Source organism: Panthera uncia, unplaced genomic scaffold, assembly GCF_023721935.1.
Source record: "Panthera uncia isolate 11264 unplaced genomic scaffold, Puncia_PCG_1.0 HiC_scaffold_1529, whole genome shotgun sequence".
In the NCBI taxonomy this organism is placed as follows: Eukaryota; Metazoa; Chordata; class Mammalia; order Carnivora; family Felidae; genus Panthera; species Panthera uncia.
This window is the reverse complement of record NW_026058172.1, coordinates 1-18,786: the sequence shown is the minus strand read 5'-3', so window position 1 is coordinate 18,786 and position 18,786 is coordinate 1. Positions and strand designations below refer to the sequence as shown.

General features: G+C 53.9%; 1 protein-coding gene across 2 annotated transcripts in view; it reads left to right on the top strand.

Moving 5' to 3' along the window:
- LOC125917145 (uncharacterized) overlaps positions 1-18,780 on the top strand; it is a 48,766-nt gene extending 29,986 nt beyond the window's left edge. Inside the window, exons 3-4 of one of the 2 annotated variants that reach the window (XM_049623406.1) lie at positions 10,917-11,002; positions 17,955-18,780. The gene's annotated coding sequence lies outside the window, so the exon portion shown is untranslated. Of the gene's footprint in view, positions 1-10,916; positions 13,781-17,954 lie in introns of those variants that run through there. The other variant, XM_049623409.1, reaches the window with a different exon arrangement.
- Positions 18,781-18,786: the final 6 nt, after the last annotated feature.

Genomic DNA, 18,786 nt, shown 5'->3' with positions numbered 1-18,786 from the left:
CCCGTTCGAGGGCTGGAGAATCTCAGAGACCTCACTTCTCTGCTGCCTCTTAGTCCAAGGTTCTTATCACCTCCTTTTCCCCCGTGCCTGATTTTAGTAGCACTCCCTGGTTTTCAAAATTCTTCTGCAACAACTGTGCTTAAAATGAAATGCAATTTTTTCTTTCTTTCTTTCTTTCTTTTTTTTTTTTACCAAAAGGCTCAGGTAGGAAAATCAAAAGACCCCTAAATGCTAGGCAGTTTGGAATAGGAAAAAGTCTGAAATTCCAGCTGGATCCATTTTCTGAAATGTATTTCGTGTAATCTCGCCCCACGGTTACGCAGTGAAAATAAGATTTCCCCAGCTGCACACACGGGGGGGGGGGGGGGAGTCAGGCATATTGTTATCCTCCCTTAAAGATTTAGCACAGAAATCTTAGTCACAAATATTGCAGTTAAATAAATCAGTCGTCTGTTAAAGGAATCCTGCAGTCAGGAAACCAATTTAACTTTGTGAAAGGAAGTCATTTGCACATTTACATGACCGCGGGGCATCTCTTACCTGTTACATTTTGTAAGGCACAGCACCCCAGACAAATTTTCCTTGGAAGACAGTTTTGGGAAGACTGTCTCTGATGAAAGAAGGAAGATGAGGACATTTAAAGGTCCTTCCGCAGAACAGTGAAACCTGGAGGAAGATGAGATTCCGTCGTACTTACTTTCTGAAGAAGAGCAAGCATCTTCCATCAGTTGAGACTCTGTCGAAAGGGCTAGAAAAACTGTTGCAAAGTGGGTTAAAGCAAAGAAGGGAGTTTACAATTTTTTGATGTTTATTTTTGAGAGAGAGCTAGAGAGAGAGGGAGAGAGAGAGAGAGAGAGAGCGGGGGAGGGGCCGAGAGAAGGGAGACAGAATCCGAAGCAGGCTCCAAGCTCTGAGCTGTCTGCACAGAGCCCGACGTGGGGCTCGAACCCATGAATTGTGCGAGGGGCTCGAACCCATGAATTGTGCGAACATGACCTGAGCCGAAGTCGGACGCTTAACCGACTGAGCCACCCAGGCGCCCCAAAAGCAAAGAAGGGAATTTAATATTTCACAACACCGAGGAGTCCGGGGTGGACTGGGTTAGGACACTGCCAAGGTACCTGCACCCCTATGCTGCCCCCTGTTCTCGGGGGGCCCGTGTGCTGTCTGGAAGCCCATCCCCTGGGGCAGGGCAGCTGATGGCGGTGGGAATCTCCAGCCATTCCTGTTGTCGGGACAGATGGACGTGGGAGAGAGGGAGAGAGCTCCCTCTGTGGTGGAAAGACGAGGGGGCCCCGCTTTGGGTCCAGCGAGTTGGGATTGGGGGCAGCGTGGACCCTTAAGAGGAACTGAGGAATGTTGCTGTTAGAAGACAGAATGGATGCTGGGGGGCGGGGACACACAACCAAAATGCCAGAACGATCTCTAGGGCGTTTCCCTGGTCTTTCCTTTGTGCTGGGGGTGCTGGGAGTCAGGGGTGGGGAACCAACTCTTAGAACATGCGCTCAAGATCTGAACGCTGACCCTGAGAGAGGCAGACAGGAGGAGTGGGGGGGTGTTGGCCGGGTTCCCCTACTGCACCGGACAAATCAGAGAGAGACCCATCGTTGGCGGGCAGACAGGAAGGCAGAGGCTCTTAGAAGAAAGAGTATGTCTGGCTGCTGAACCCCCCTAGGTTGGAATGTGGCCTTGGTCGTTGGCATGAGTGGGAACACCCTGAGGGCGACCCCAGCCCTCCTTCTTCTCCTTCCAGCTCTCTGAGAATCTCTGTGTCTACACATGATCACACGACCCCTGGCCTCTGTGGCTTGGTCCTAAGATGCTCCTCATTTCTGGTGCCGGCTGAGAGGTGGCACATAGTCCGAGGTGGTCGTCCCAGTGCCTCCAATTCTCCCCACCCACGACAGTCGTGGCATGCAGCTTCGATCTGTGCGTGTGAATTCCTTTTTTAACCCTGACCCCCTTCATCCATTCTCCCGGCCCCCCCCACCCACCCCCACCCCGCCATTTGTGTTTTGTGACCGGAAAGTAAGCCCTTGGAAGGCAGGGTGCTTGACTACAGTCGGGTGTCCCCAGTGCCCGGCACAGAGTCGCCCCTTGTAACGTTCAGTCTCGTTGCTGAGTGGCTGGAATCGTGGGGCACGCAGGCTGGGCGCTGGGGACGCAGGGTCCTTATCCTGTGAAAATTCACGTCCCCGGGGGCCTCCGCGGACGTGCTCGGGTGGGGAAGATGAGGTGCCGAGAGGTTGGCCAGCCTGGCGGAGGTCAGGGCCTGAAGTGGCCTGCTCTCTTCCCGTTGTTCCGCAAGTGACCGGTCCCTCACTGAGTGTTCAGTGGAGCCTCCTCCAGACTGGACTGCGTGCACATCCTGGGGGGCTGCCCCCTGCTCCCTGCAGTGGGTTGGATCTCCCCCCTGACTCCAGAGAGATCCAGAGAGCTTGTGTCCACGCGTCCCCCCCCCCCCGCAATCTGGCATACACCTGAGCGTCCCCCGCGGGGCCGTGGGCTCCTCAGAAGTGGGACTGTCGTCCCTGCACCTGACCCTCGTGTGGGGCACTCAGCATGCGAGTCGAGTGCGTGCTGTGTCGGGGGTGGGGGGCTCCGAGGCCGTTGTGCAGCGTATTCCTGGGGGCCCAGGAATTGTGTCCCCAGATTTGAGGCCACAGGGTTCTGGTGTGGGGGGGGTGAGGGGAGCTGAGGCACCAGCAGTGGGAAGTGGGCTCCCGTGGGTCTGCTCTTTGCCCTGCTGCTCTCGGGGGTACGGAAGTACCGGGACACTGACTTAGGGTCCTTTTTTAAAAATGTTAACAGCTAGGGAGGGGCCCCTGGGCGGCTCGGCTCAGGTGGTGAAGCGTCGGGCTGCGGCTCAGGGCTTGATCTCTTGGTTCGTGGGTTCGAGCCCCGCGTGGGGCTCTGTGCTGCCGGCTCGGAGCCTGGAGCCTGCTTCGGATTCTGTGTCTCCCTCTCTCCCTGCCCCTCCCCTGCTCGCGCTCTGTCTCTCAAAAATAAATAAATGTTTAAAAAAAAATTTAAATGTCAACAGCTTTATTGAGATGTAACTCGCATGCCATGTAATTCACCCATTTAGAGTATGCAATGCAGGGGCCCCTGGGTGGCTCAGTCAGTTAAGCGTCCGACTTCAGCTCCGGTCATAGCCTCATCATTTGTGGGTTCGAGCCCCGCATCGGGCTCTGTGCTGGGCAGCTCCGAGCCTGGAGCCTGCTTCAGAATCTCTCTCTCTGTCACTCTCTCTCTCTCTCTCTCTCTCTCTCCCTCTCTCTCTCTCCCTCTCTCTGTCTCTCTGCCCCTCCCCCCTCATACTCTGTCCCTCAAAAATGAATAAACGTTTAAAATACTTTGTTTCTTTTCATGGCTGAATAATATTCTACCGTAGCAATATAACCACATTTTGTTCTCATGCATGTGTTGACGGACATTTGTGTTGTTCCCACCTTTTGGTTATCACGAACGGTGCTGCTGAGAACGTTGCGTAAGAGTCTGTGTGTGGCCGTATGTTTTCATAGCTCTTGGGTGTGCATATACTCAGGAACTGAGTTTCCGGGTTACCGGAACATATGATAAACCATGTGATAAACATATGATAACCGTATGTTTAATCATTTGAGAAACGGCCAGACTGCTTTCCAAAGCACTGAATTCCCAACAGCAATGTGGGTTTCGATTCTCCAAATCCTTCTCAGCACTTGTATCGGTCTGACTCTTTGATTCCAGAAATCTTAGCGGGTACCAAGCGGTATCTTATTGTGCTTTTCATTTGTATTTCGCCAATAACTAACGATGTTGAGCATCTTTTCGTGTGTTTTATTGGTCCTTTATATATCTTCTTCAGATAAATGTGTATTCGCATCTTTTGCCCATACTTTAGTTGGGTTATACGTCTTTCTATTGAATTGGAAGAGTTCTTTATATATTCTAGATACAAATGCTTTATCAGTAAACTTATTTGCAAATATTTTCACCCATTTTGTGGGCTGTCTTTTCGTTTTCTTGTCTGTCTCCCCGAAGGACAAGTCGTCCAATTTATCTTATCTGGTTGTTTGGGCTTTTGGTGTCCTAGCTAAGAATCCTTTGCCAAATCCAAAATTAATGAAGATTTAGCCCTATGTGTTTTTTTTTTCGAAGAGTTTTATAGATTTAGCTTTTACATTTAGTTCTCTGACCCATTTTGAGTTAATTTTTGTATACGATGTGAGGTGAGGGCCCAGCTTCATTCTTTTGCGTGTGGCTTATTCAGTTTTGTCCCAGCACCATTTGTCGAGAAGATATTCTTTCCCTATCTTGGCACACTTATTCAACATCAGTTGACCAAAGATGTGTGAGTTTATTTATGGATTCCTGGTTCTGTTTCATTGATCTATATGTCTGTCCTTGGGCCAGTACCAGACCGTCTTGGTTATTATTGATTTGTAGTAAGTTTTGAAATTGAGATGTGAGTCCTTATGTTGTCCTCCTTCAGGATTGTTCTGGCTATCCTGGGTCCTTTGCAATTCCATATGAAATTTATTTTTTTTTTTTTTGAATTTTTATTTAGAGAGAGACAGGTGCACAAATGGGGACCAGCAGGTAGAAAGAGAGAATTCCAAGCAGGCCCCATGCTGTCAGTGTGGAGCCCGATGTGGGGCTCAAACCCACTAACCATGAGATCGTGACCTGATCTGAAACCCAAGAGTTGGGCACTTAACCAACAGAGCCACCCAGGCACCCCCCCACCCATGTGAAATTTAGAATCAGCTTGTCAATTTCTGCAAAGAAGTAAGCTGGGATTCTGGTGGGGGGATGTACTGAATCTCTAGATAAGTTTGGGGAGTGTTGCCATTTTAATGATGTTAAGTCTTCTGACCCATGAACATGGGATATTTCCCCAATTATTTAGATTTTCCTTTTTTTTTTTCAACAATATTTTGTAGCTTTCCAAGTATAAGTTCTGTACTTCTTTTGTTAAATTCATTCCTGTTCTATTCTTTTTTGATGCTCTTGCTAATGGAATTGTTTTCCTTTTTAAAAAAATTTAGATGTTTATTTATTTTTGAGTGAGATAAAGAGAGAGAGCAAGCAGGGGAGGGGCAGAGAGAGGGAGACACAGAATCCAAACCAGGCTCCAGGCCCTGAGCTGTCAGCACAGAGCCCAACACGGGGCTCGAACTCACAGACCGTGAGATCATGACCTGTGCTGAAGTCGGACGCTTAAACGACTGAGCCACCCAGGCGCCCCTGGAATTGTTTTCTTAATTTCATTTTTGGATTTTTCATTGCAAATGTATAGAAATACAGCTGAGTTTTGTATGTTGATCTTATCTTATTAATGTAGTACATCATATCAATAAAATGAAAAGCAAAAATCAGCAATCTTGCTGAACTGTTCATTTCTTTTAGTGGAACCTTTAGGATCTTCTATATATAAGGTAATGACATCTGCAAATAGAGATAGTTTTCTGTCTTCTTTTCTAATCTCACACTTCTTTCTCTTGCTTTATTGTCCTGTTTAGAGCCTCTAATATACTGCTGAATAGCAATGGTCACGGTGGGCATCGTTGTCTCACTCCTGATCGTAGGGAGACAGCATCCAGTCCTTTACCATTGACTATGATGTTAGCTGTGAGGTTTTTTTTTTTTTTGGTTTTTTTTTTTTTTAATGTTTACTTTGTTTTATTTTTGAGAGAGAGAGAGCAGGGAAGGGGCAGAGAGAGGGACAGGGAGAGAGACACAATTCCAAGCAGACTCTGCACGGTCAGTACAGAGCCCCACATGGGGCTCGAACCCATGAACCGTGAGATCATGACCTGAGCCGAGATCAAAAGTCAGGTGCCTAACCACTGAGCCACCCAGGCACCCTAGCTGTGAGGTTTCTTTTCTTTTCTTTTTTTTTTAACAGATAACTCTAGTTCCCTTCTACTCCTGGATTATTTAGTGTTTTTATTATGAAACCGTGTTGGATTTTGTCAAGTACTTTTTCTGTGTCACTTGAGAAAAGCCTGTGATTTGTGCTTTTTATTTTATTGATATGATGCACTACAGGAGTTGATTTTCAGATGGTAAACCGACCTTGCATTCCTGAGATAAATCCCACTTGGTCATGACGTATAATTCTTTTTATTCTTTATGTTGCTGGATTCGGTATGCTAGTATCTTGTTGATTTTTAGGGGGGGTTGCATTAGGGCCGCTGATCTCTATCTTTCTTCTCTCGTGAAATTTGTCTGCTTTTGATGTCCGGGCCAGTACCTGCTTTATAGGACAAGTTGGGAAGTGTTCCCTCTTCTTCTGTTTTTTTGGATGAGTTTGTGAGAATTGGTATTGATTCTTGAAATGTTTATAGAAGTGGGAAGTGAAGCCATCTGGGTCTGGGCTTTCCTGTGCGTGAGTAATATTTTGATTACGAATTCAAGCTCTTGCCTGCTTATAGGCATTTCGGATTGTCTCTTTCTTTCAGATCTTCCAGATTTTTCTGGAGTAGGTTTTGGTAGCGTATGTCTCTCTAGGGGCTTAGATCCTGATGATCATGTTCTTTGTGGCCTTTCAGTCCTTGCTGACATTGAGTTCTCCCTACGTGCCAGGCATCTTTCTGTGCATTGGCTCATGCAGTTTTTATAAACCGTTGATCAACTAGGTAGCGTTATTACCATCTCCACTCCACATACCTAGAAACTGAGGCAGAGAGAAGTTCACTAGTGGGTCAGGGTCACACAGCCAGGCAGTAGAGGGAACAGTAGAGCTAGGATTGGAGACTGGGTGGGGGCGCCTGGGTGGCTCAGTCAGTTAAGCGTCCGACTTCGGCTCAGGTCATGATCTCGCGGTCTGTGGGTTCGAGCCGCACGTTGGGCTCTGTGCTGACAGCTCAGAGCCTGGAGCCTGCTTCCGATTCTGTGTCTCCCTCTCTCTCTGACCCTCCCCCATTCATGCTCTGTCTCTCTCTGTCTCAAAAATAAATAAACATTAAAAAAAAAAAGGATTGGAGCCCGGGTGGTCTGGCCACACAGCCGTCTATGCTGTCCCTCTCCCTGCTCTCCCGAGGCCCTTCTGTGTGCTAGAAGCCGGGAGGACAAGAATAGGTCAGGCCTGGTCATTGCCCAAGTCACCGCCCAGAGACCCCAACCTACGAGAAGGAGGTATCTTATGTCTGACGTGAGGAAGGGGCTGGGGAAGTTCTATGTCTCCTCTCTCCCAAGTGCTCAGCAGAAGGGCCTCCCAGAGAACCTTAACCCAGGATGCTGGTGCCCCACCCGGCACGAGTTTGGTGCCGGGGGATCATGCCCAGTACGTCTGGATCCCCCAGGCCTCTGCAGTTAGCTCTCCTGGAGAGGAAGAGGCAGACCGCTTGGAGCGCAATCGCTAGGCAGAAATCAGGAGCGACCAGACATCACTCCACATAATTATTTCTGCATAATGACTTCTGCTACTTGATTCAGTCTTGGGCGACGACTGTAATCTTTATCTGTCACGGGAAAGCTGGCGGCCGGGGAGCCCCTGTGGCTTAGCGATAGAGCCAGGAGGAAATTTGCCATTTGAGTTCGGGGAGTGTTCCCAAGCAGCTGGGGAGCCAGAGAGCCCTCAAGGCCTCTGGACTCATGGACCCTCCTTCTGCTGGGAAGCCTGGTGTCGGAGCTGGCCCAGCCTCTGAGGGCATGCAGGCCACAGGCTTTGTCACGGCTTGGGGAAACGGAATGGCAGAGATGACAGGGCGTGGCCAAGTCACAGGGCCGCTCAGCGGCAGAGGCCCGCCGGGACCAGACTTCTTCCCTGCTCTCCTGCCACCCAGTACTTTCCCCAGGAGAGCTGGCGCGTGTCCCAGTGAGACAGGAGGAACTGTGGTAGAAGGCGTCTGTGTGGACTGGAGATGTTCTCGTCTGGCATTCGGGGCACGGGGCTGGTCACCGAGCGCGTTGGCTGTTCAGGACTGACCCTGGGAGGCTGGAAATGGCGGGGCCTTTGTAGCCCACAGTGAGCTGACCTGCACCCAGGCGAGGTGTGGTGGCATTGATCACGCGGTGTGGCCGTGGTGTGTGTCCTGGAGGGCAGGGTCCCGCGGAGAGGGGTGTGGGCTGGGGGAGTGCCTACTCGGGCTCCAGAGCCCCCCCGACCGGCGGGGGCTCGCTCACTGCATTCCCACAGTCTCCTATAAGCCCCTGTAATTCATGAGGGCGTCTGGAAAGCACAGAGCATGGGTTTAGGGATTGGCGTTTTGGGCAGCCATCCTGCTTCGGCTCGTGGAACCGTGGCCAAGGGTCCCTGAGTGTGTTTGCTCCTCTTGTCAACTGAGGGTTCGAATGGGCTTTCCCTGCTAGGACCGTTAAAAGGGCAGGATCATAAAATGATGACTGGACACAAAGCTTCTAGCACATCCTGCTGCCAGCCGTTTCACAAAGGTGACCTTGGGGAGGACCTTTGACCCTATCTGGGGCTTGACCTCCTTGAGTGTCAAAGCCGGCTTACCGAGTGCAAGATAACTTCGCTAAGATCGTCGATTTGAAAGTGTCTTTTAAAACTATGGGACGTGGGGCGCCTCGGTGGCTCAGTCGGTTGAGCGTCCAACTTCGTCTCCGGTCACGATCTCACGGTTCGTGGGTTCGAGCCCCGCGGTGGGCTCTGTGCTGACAGCTCAGAGCCTGGAGCCTGCTTCGGATTCTGTCTCCCTCTTTCTCTGCCCCTTCCCTGCTCACACGCTGTCTCAATCTCAAAAATAAATAAAGAATTTAAAAATATGGGGCGAGGCAAGCTCAGAGGACTTTTAGGGCAGTAAAACATCTCTGTATGATGCTGTAATGGTGGATATACATCATTATATCCTTGTCGAGACCCCCAGAGCGTCCACCACCAAGAGTGAACCCTAATGCAAACTATGGATTGGGAGTGATAACGTGTGTTTGTGTGCGTTCACCATCTGTAATAAACATGCCCCCGTCTGTAGTGGGGCGTGTTGATCACGGGGAAGCCTGTGCGTGGGGGGCACAGGGGTGCCGGAACTCTGTGCTTTCTGCTCCAATTTGCTGTGAACATGAGACTGCTCTAAAAATAAAGTCTCTTTTGGGGTGCCTGGCTGGCTCAGTCGGTTAAGCGTCCGACTTCAGCTCAGGTCACGATCTCGCGGTCCATGAGTTCGAGCCCCGCGTCGGGCTCTGGGCTGATGGCTCAGAGCCTGGAGCCTGTTTCAGATTCTGTGTCTCCCTCTCTCTGCCCCTCCCCCCCTTCATGCTCTGTCTCTCTCTGTCTCAAAAATAAATAAAAAACATTAAAAAATGTTTTTAAAAATAAAAAAAATAAAAATAAAGTCTCTTTTAACAAATTTACATTATATAATGAAATAAAGTATATACACAAAGTACCGTGAGTGTGTGTGTGTGTGTGTGTGTGTGTGTGTGGTGCTCTCTAAAAGCACAGTGACCTTCCAGTGAGAATTTCTGATGGGAAGACGCTGTATGGCTTTTCTCTTCCATGTCTTAAATCCCAGCCCTGAACTTAAATAATGTAATCGGCACGTACGTTCTGTAGTGCTGCGACAGGGTAGAATTTTAACGGAGCGAAGTGCACTCTGCTTTCAATAATGTCCACGTGATGAGTTTGGGGGCACTCACTGGTCAAACACCGATTATTTATTGGGCGCCTGTTGCATACTGGCAGCACAGAAGTGAAGACAGTGCCTTCCCGCCCTCCTGGAGCTCACGGTCCATTGGGAGCAGATCCTGCCCTTTATTTCGCAGGAGCAAAGGAGCGAGGGGACGCCCCCGGGTACCCGCACGGCCCGGGGGCCCTGTTTTCTGGGGGTGAAGGAGCTACTTGGCTCCGGTCCTTGGGACCACTCCAGTGAGGGCGTATAAACGGTGACCATTGTAGGAGATGACCGTGTGTTCTGAGAAAATAGCCGAGAAGTGTGTTTGGATCGGGAAGACAAATGGGCTGGCAGGTGCGGAGACGGCGGGAGAGGGCACTGGAGATCGAGAAGGAGCCAGCCGGGGGGGGGGAGGCCGTGTGGCCCCGGGTGTGAGAGCCCAGGACTGCCTGGGCTCCGTTCTCGCTCTGCCACAGTTTCCCCATCTGTACCGCAGGGTTACTGAGATGCCCACCTCAGAGGTTGATGGGAGGATTAAATCGGTTAGCGCAAACAGAGGATGCACAGAAAGCTTTTCGTACGGCACCTGGCAGCGGGCAGATTGTAGCCGCGAGGATGTTATAATTACACTTCATCTTCCTGTACAGGGTGCAGCCGAAAGGGCTGAAGGAGGAGGTCGGCCGTCAGTTAGCCACGCGTGCAGGGTGTTTGGAATGTGCCAGAAACTGGTGGTGGTGGTGGTTGAAGGCGGGGATGGGTCGGGGCACCCAGGATGCCCGTGGTGCGTGGGCGTGTCTTCCCATCGTGACCCTGTGACTCCGGGAACCGTTGGCTAGAGGTTGGCGATGGCCATCTGACCTTTCTTGCGTGCAGGACGGGAGCTTGGCTGGTGGAGCCCCTGTGAGCCCACCCCGTGCACAGCCCTCAGGGCCCTTACGGTGACCCTGTGGGCCAGAGCGTCGGGTCGGGCCGCAGGCGGCGTGGTGACGGGCCGCAGTGACTCAGTGATGCAGCCAGAGCCCGAGCCCTGGGTGTGCAGACCACAGAGGCCGTGGCCAAGGGCCACACCCGGCGTTTGCGCCAGCTTGTGATAGCCGGTGACCTCACCCAAGGGGTGGCCGGGGTCCCACTGGGAGACTCGTCCCATCAGTATCGTGGGGACTTTCCTCCCTCCCAGTGCTCATGGCCCCTGGCCTCAGTGGCTCCCAGGAACCCAGGGCTTTCCTGTGCTTAGTGTGGGGCTTGCAAAGGCTATAGTTCCCCCCGGTAAGTGCACCGAAGCAACCGGAAAGGCAGTGGGCTCTGGGCCAGGGGTGTCTGCACCCTAAGTGACCTGTTGTTCCTCCCTTCCAGGGCATGGTCTAGCGGCCCAGACAAGGACGTGGAACCAGCCCCCGGAGTTTCTGGTCCCGGCTGTCTCCGCCTCCGCTTGGCCTTGGGTAAGTCACTTTGGGAGGCCACGTGGGTCTGGAAGCAGGTGAGGACTGGAGGGCGGGGAGGGGGGGGGTTCTACCACTCTGTGGGGTCCTGCCTGCGGCTGGCCGACGGGGATTTCACCCAGCTCAGTGGGAAGAGCAGGGAAGACCAGAAGTCGGGGAGCAGGGGACAGCCTGCCCAGGACACCTGAGGTGGTCAGGAACCTGAGGCTCTGAGATGGAAAGAACCCACCCAGGTCCCGTGATCAGCTCGGCTCTCGCCCTAAGCTGGCCCGTCTTTCTCGTAGGTCCTTTGACCTCGGGTGCTTTGATTTGGGAATGTATCCAGTGATGGGAATAGGGCGTTCCCGAAAACTCCCACCTCCTAGGTCCTGCCCACCTCCCCCTCCCACAGAGGGGAAAGAGCTGCCTTCCCAGGGCCCCGGGGCCGAGCCTCCCCACCCCCACCTCCCTTCGCCCCCAGCCCTCCCCATGGTCTCACTGGGGCCTCTGAAAGCTTGGTGCAAACGCTGCCCCCTTCTCTGGCCCCACCTGCGTCCTTCCAGGCTTTTCTCTGCCCTCTCGTGGACTTCCCCCAGCCCCTCCACTCTGCCGCCCTTCCCGCCTCCCCAAAAGACTGACCACGGGAACCCCTTTCTCGCTCACAGCCCCGTGATCCTCTTGTCCGCCAGCACGGCAAAGCCCTGACCAGGCCCGGCCCCCCAGACCCGGAGCCCAGCTGCTCTCCCCTCAGTCAGGGGGTCAAGTCCACAGTAATTAGCATGACCTGCCAACTCTTGGTCTCTTTGAATCCACCACCCTCCTGGCCCCATCTCAGGCCACCGCCTGCTTTGGGTTCTAGGCAGGATCCCGGGGAAGCAAAATGCCTGTAATGTTCGAGTGCCGTTCTGACCCCAGGGCTGCACCTGTTACCTGTCCTCTGTCCTCTAGAGGCACTCTGGAGGGCTCCTGTGCCACCTGTTGGCTCCCCCGCCAGGAGGTGCTGGCTGGGCACTGAACAAGCTCTCCTGAGGGCCCAGGACCCCGCTGCCTCTGCTGTGGCGTCTGTCGCTCTTGCCGGGCTCCGTGTTCGGCTCTGTTCCCAAGTGAGGAAGTAGGTGGTGAGTGGGAGAAAGGCCTCTGGCTTTGGGTTTGTGTCCTCCAGATCCTACTGGGTGCACTTAACAGCCTCCCCAAGTCCAAGTCTCCTCTGTAAGAGGATTACTCACACCTCCCTCTTGGGGTGGTTGTAAGAGTGGAGGCCGGCGGGGGTGGGGGTTGGCGGGGAGCCTCAGCTGCCTCACAGCCCTTCTTCCTCTTCCTCCTCCCCGGCTTCTGGTAATTATGACAGTGACTGTCATTAGTCATCGGCCCTGCCCTGCCCTGCCCACCCCAGTGCTGTGAGCACCAGTTGAGGCCAGGGGTGTGGGGTCTGTTGCCAAAGACAGAAGGAGGCAGCACGGGGGAGGGGCCAGGCCCAGCCCGGGAGAGCCCACCTTCTAGATCCTAGAAGCATGTAATTCTCACCTTCCCACCCAGAAGGAATCCCCTTTAACGCTCAGCCGTGAGGCTAAGATTTGGACCCCAGACCTATTGAAGTGTGCGTATTTCCACCCTAATAAAGCCCCTTAAGGTTGCTGGGTGCCCAGCACGAGACCCAGTGCGCCCGAGGGGGCAGCAAGGCCGGGAGGCAGGTGCCAGGCTGCTGTTTCCCTTTGAGCGGACATGAGCGTTAGCAGGTCAGACCGGCAGACTCCCAGCACCCCCCAAACGTTGTCGCTTTCAGACCAGGCCCAGACACCCCTGCACTTCTCCTTGCTGACTGTCCCCCGAGGAAGCCCGCATCCCCCGGGTGGGGGGGGGCTCCGCCTCTTTTGTGTGGATGTTGGGGGTGTGCCCTCTGCCTTGGTCTTCCTGAGGGAGGAGTGTTTCTCCCACCACCCTGCCCTTCCTTCTCTAATCCGTCCTGTTCCCCCTTGTGAACGTGCTCCCAGGGTTGGGACCATGCTCCTGGGGGTTGGGACCGTGTTCCCAGGGATTGGGACCGTGCTTCCGGGGTTGGGACCGGAGCCCCAGGCGGGGCCTCTGCCTCGGGGGATAGATTAGTGTGGAAGGTGCTGCCTTAACCAGTTTCCCCTCCTTCCTTCCTCAGCTCTATGGGAGCTGCAAGATGGGAGGGGGAAAATCTGGCTCTGTGTGCAGGCACGCCTCGGAGACCCTGCAGATTTGGTTCCAGAGCACCGCAGTAAGGCAAATATCCCAATAAAGCGAGTCAATGAATGTTGTGGTTTCCCAGTGCATATAAAAGTTATGTTTATACAATACTGTAGTCTACTGAGTGTGAAATAGCATTAGGTCTAAAAAAACCCACCAGTGTATATACCTTAATTTAAAAATACCGGGGCACCTGGGTGGCTCAGTCAGTTAAGCGTCCGACTTCGGCTCAGGTCATGATCTCGAGGTCTGTGAGTTCGAGCCCCGCATCGGGCTCTGTGCTGACAGCTCAGAGCCTGGAGCCTGCTTCGGATTCTGTGTCTCGCTCTCTCTCTGACCCTCCCCCATTTGCTCTCTTTCTCTTTCAGAAATAAATAAATGTTCAAAAAAATTAAAAGAATACTTCATTACTGGAGCCCCTGGGTGACTCAGTCGGTTAAGTGTCCGACTCTTGATTTCAGCTCAGGTCATGATCTCACGAGTCGTGAGATTGAGCCCTGCGTGAGCTCTGCTATCAGCACAGAGCCTGCTGGAGATGCTCTCTCTACCTCTCTAAAAAAAACCAAACCAAACCAAAACAAAACAAAACGAAACAAAACAAAAGAAAATATTGCTAAAAAAATGCTAATCATCCAAAACAAAACAAAAGAAAATATTGCTAAAAAAATGCTAATCATCCTCTAAGCTTTCAGGGAGTTGTAATCAGTGATCACAGATCACCGTAACAAATATCATAATAAGGAAGCAGTTTGTGCTTTAAGTAGTGTAGTGATACGCCCCCCCCCCCCCCCCGCTCCCGCGAAAATTTCATGGTTGCTGCTCACAGAGATTTGGTTCACCACAGTTCTTCTGGAAGATGTTAGGTTACCTGGGGCATGGAGATTTGGGATTTTGCAGAAGAGGACGGGAGAGCGTGATCCCGGGCTAACCTCCCCTCTGGGTGTTGGGCTTGTCGCCCCCCTAAAGTGTTGCCTAGTCTGCGGGTTCCAGCTGGGTCCCGTGGAGAGCCATTCTCCAGGCCTTTCTGAGGTAGCGGCCGCTGCAGTTTGGAGGCAGGACGCTAGGAAAGGGGAAATCCTTCCTGTGTTGCCAGTTGAGGGTTATTTTTGCAGGGATTTGGGATGACTTTGCAATATCACTTCCCGTGGGCGTCCCCTTCACCCCTCAACCACAGAGGCAGACCCTGCATGACAAGCGTTGTGGGCAAATGCCAGGCAAATGTGCATGTGGGCATGCACCTGCACACACACACACACACACACACACACACACACCGTGAGCCTGCAGACTTGGCTTGGCATTCTGATGGGGGCGGCGGGGGCGGGGGGTGTGATGGGGGCGGCTGTTGTCCTGGCCCGAATCAGCACTGCCAGCACCGGGCAGGAACTCACTGCCCGTCGGCATCTCTGAGCCTCTGCCGCGGGTAGCTCTCTCGTTGTGTCGTGGAGATGAAAGGCAGAGACAAGTGGGAAGGGGGCCGTCCCTGCCAGTGAGTCTGTGCTCAGCGCCCAAAGGGCGGGACACAGAGGGAGCCTCCGCAGTGAATGAATGGATGGGTGATCGAGCCATGTCCCCACGATCTCGCTGCTTGCTGGCACCTGGGCTGGGGCCCCCTGAGCCCGGTCCGAGCCCACACAGGGCCTCCCTTCTCTGCGACACAGGTGTCTCAGGGCGGCCCGCACCGATCCTCTCTTCCCAAGGCCCGGATTTCCGGATCAGCCCAGACTGCACGTGTTCTGTCCTGTGGCCCCCTTGACATTCCTGGACCTGACAGGCCGTATGTGCAGGTTTCTAGCTGAGAAGGACGCCCTGGGAACATACTTAACAAAGGTTTGCTCTGGTGGCTGTGCCTGGGGCCTCATAGCGTGTCCAGGAGACTGGCTCTTTCTCTGAAGTTAGAGACTATCTGGGTCGGAAAGTCACGGACGGGAAATTTGGAAGCCTGGAATGCCAGGATGATGGGCTCCGTGGGCCGCAGATCACTGTGGAAGGGCTGGGCCTGGGGAGGACATGGGGGGGGGGGGGGGCGCGGTGTCAGCCGGACCTTCTGACCTCCCTCCCTGACTTGCTTCTTCTCCCCAAGTGCCAAGCACCGTGTCCTTCCTGTGTTTTACGCGCCGTGCTAATCGGTTGTGGGCTTATTCCCAGCCGTGCCCTGGGTGAATGGAATTCAACCCTGTGTCCCCGGGGGTTGAGGGCAGGAAAGGACGTGGGCCGCAGCCCGAACGCTCAAGTCTGTCGATTCCTCCCCGAACGCTGCCTTCTTTTGCGCCCCCTTATCCGGCCGGCACGGGAGCTCGGTGTCCGGCTAGTGTAGGAGCTGACTCGGCCTAGAAAAGAGGGAAGGCATTCGTGCCTTGCCTTCCCAACCAGACAATAAGCAGCACGAAAGCATCTTCTCCTTCTGCGTATCCCCAGCACATAGCGCTGTGTTTTTCACCTGCTACGTGCCCTGTGAATGCAGGCTGATCGACACTGGCTGTGTGTGAGTTTGTACCTTGGTCTCAACTCTCCCTGCCGAATCTATGGCTTCTGGTGCTGTGATTTAAGGAGTAAAACCGGCAGGGGCGCCTGGGTGGCTGTCGGTTGAGCATCTGACTTCAGCTCAGGTCGTGATCTCATAGTCCCTGAGTTCAAGCCCTGCGTCGGGCTCGGTGCTGACAGCTCGGAGCCTGGAGCCTGCTTCGGATTCTGTGTCTCCCTCTCTCTCTCCGCCCCTCCCCTGCTTATGCTCTGTCTCCCTCTCTCTCTCTCTCTCAAAAGTGAATAAATCTAAAAAAAAAAAACTTTTCTTTTAAAGAGTAAAAATGGCAAAGGGCAGCTTCTGTGAGCTGTCTGCACTCCTGATTATACACACGCTCTCCAATGACAACCAAAGGCTGCAGCCGCCGTGGCCACCGAGGGTCAGCCGGCCCGTCACCATTTGTGAGCCTCGTGTGTGAGCCGGGCTGATGCCATTGATGTTGAGAATGACTTACTGTTTTTATTTCTTCCCAAAGACATTAAACACGGATCAAATAGCATATGAGATGATGATTCACTGGCAGATTCCTTCCAAGTTTAAAAAAAAAAAAAAAAGAAAGAAAAAGAAAAAAATTTTTGGTTTAGTGAGCTGAGCCCCGAGTGGTACCAAACCAGCATTTGGTGGCAGCCGTGTCCCCAGTAGCTCTGCCGTGGGGAGGGACCTACATCCCAGCGAAGCGAGCGGACTTCCCAGCTGCTGCAAACGCGTCCACCGGGGCTCAAACATGCCTCGGGGTCCACACAGCCCAAAGTCCTGATTCCCAGACAGGAAAGCAAGGCTGTGAAACACATGACCTTCCGGGCCTCTGACTCCGCTCCGAGGCTGGGAGTGAGCGCTGTGCTAATAACAATTAACTTCTCTGCTCATACACATGCCGGCTTGCCTCCCTCACAGCGCTGGGTCGGGCCTTACCCTTTACCTGAAAACGAATTCAGAGGCACCTTTTCAGACGTTTTTTGACCTGGACTTGACAAATTTGAACTGCCCTTCGAGTCATTAGTCTGAATTCCTAGGATTTGATGGCATTTTTTTGCTTCTGCCCCCGAGCTGCCCCACCTCCCCACACCCTACCTTTGTTAATCTATCCATTGGTTCCATATTGTTCTGCACTGTTCAGTACTGTGATGTTATTGGTGCCATATGTTATATGGTTATTATGTCACTGCTCAAGAAGGGGCCTCACGGCTCTACAGGCCTGTCCCCAGCCTGCCCTGGCAGAGCACGGCTCCGGCATGTTCTTCCCGGGAGGCTCACGGCGGCTCCCTGTTGATGTCCTCAGGTTCCCGTGTGCAGTGAGGTCCCGGTGTGCAGTCTAAACCGGGTGAGGGTCCAGACGTGGTGGAGGGAGTGAGTGAGTGAATGGTAAACGCGGCCCATGCTCTTTTCTCTAAGATAAGAACGAGCCCAGGAGGGAAGCCCTCCGTGGTCCCAAACACTGATGTGCTGGAAAGGCCGTCGTCAGCACCCCCCACCCCTGCCCCACCAGGCCTGTGTTCTCCTCCACTGGGAGCCGGCGAACAGACTGAGGCTTTGCACAATCGGGGGGGGGGGGGGGGGGCACACCAGTATGGGCGTGGGGCGTGGTATATACATAATGTATGTGCCGTGGGGTGTGGAGGGGTGCGGTGTGGGGATGTGTTGTGAGTGCACACCCTGTCCTGTGCAGATCTGAGCCGCCCAGCCTCCTCGGAACACTGGGGCTTGCTCTGGGCGAATTCCAGAACTCTCCTTCCGCACCTGCTGCTTCCCCGTCCTTGAGGGGCGCGTCCTGTGCAGAAACCGTCTCCTCCATGCACCACGGGCCCGAACCAGGCAGAAGCCACAACTGAGTCCCCGGGAGACATCTGGCCCGTAGAGAAGAGCCCAGCCTCTCCCTCAGGGGCTCCCCCTTCCCCCGGGGGGCTCACAGTGTCCCACGGCCGGCAGGGAAGGAGCAGCCCCCACTGGGGCTCTGCCCTGCCGTCATAGGCCTGTCCTTTTCTTCTGTCCTTTTCTTCTCATTTTCTCTGAAGAACAGAAGTTGGAATTTCACTGACCCGGACCCGCACCGGTTGTGTCTGGGCCGCTGGGATCCCGGGTTTTCATGGTCGGTGCTGGGCCCGCGGGCGAGAAGTGGCCGTAAGAAGTGCAGGCCGCCCACGAGCCCCGGCCGGCCTTGGCCTCGGCCTCCAGCCCGGTTCTGTTCGATACTGCAATTAAGCTCATTAAGCGCGTCACCCGTTTCTTTTCTCCTCCAAGCTGTGACGTTACCTCCCGGTATTTGTCGGATGCTTTCCAGTTGTCGGTCCTTTTACACCCTTCAGTTTCCCATTATCTTCACGGCTACCACAGCAGCAGGTACGGACTGTTCCTCAGGAAACTGAGGCCCAGAGAAGTTATGAGAACAGCGGAGGCCGTAAGGGAGGCAGGGGAGCCCGGCAGGAGCCCAGGCTGGCTATTTTCTGCGCACCTGCTGCCCGGCGTGGCCCTTTTGTGCGCGGCACCTCCCACCGGGCATTCTGGTCCCGTGGACAGAGGAGCGCGTGGAGACTGGGCCTGGCCCAGGGCGCCCTCTGCCTCCCAAGAGCTGTGCCGCTGACCCGGGTGTGCGGACACTGCCCCCTAGGATCCGTTTCCCTCCTGGGGGGTGTTGTCCGCCCTGGTGTTCCGACACCTGGCACAGAGGGGAAACGGAAACGTTTGCCGGGGTGAGGGAACCAATCCAGAAATTTCACCGCCCACGCCAGCCCGGCGGTGAGCGGTCTGTCCCCATAAGCCTCAAAGCTCACACAGGGATGGTCATACGTGGCAGTTTTGGCTTTCAGTCTTGTTTTGGATCCTGCCTAGAGTTCTTTTCCTGTTGTTAGCAGATTCTACAAGGGGGAGGATTGTTCTCTTGGGCATTTCCTCTTCCTCTCCCCTCTTCCGTCTTTCCCCAGAGGCTCATTTCTGTCTGTTCCACTAACCTACCTTCCTCCGCTGGGCAAGCAGTTCAAAGGGCTCCTCCCCGCGAGACTCAAGTGGCAGTGATGTTGGGTCGAGGCGGGGGGGGGCGCCGCCACTCAGGTGACCCCCGCTGGAGGGCGGCAGT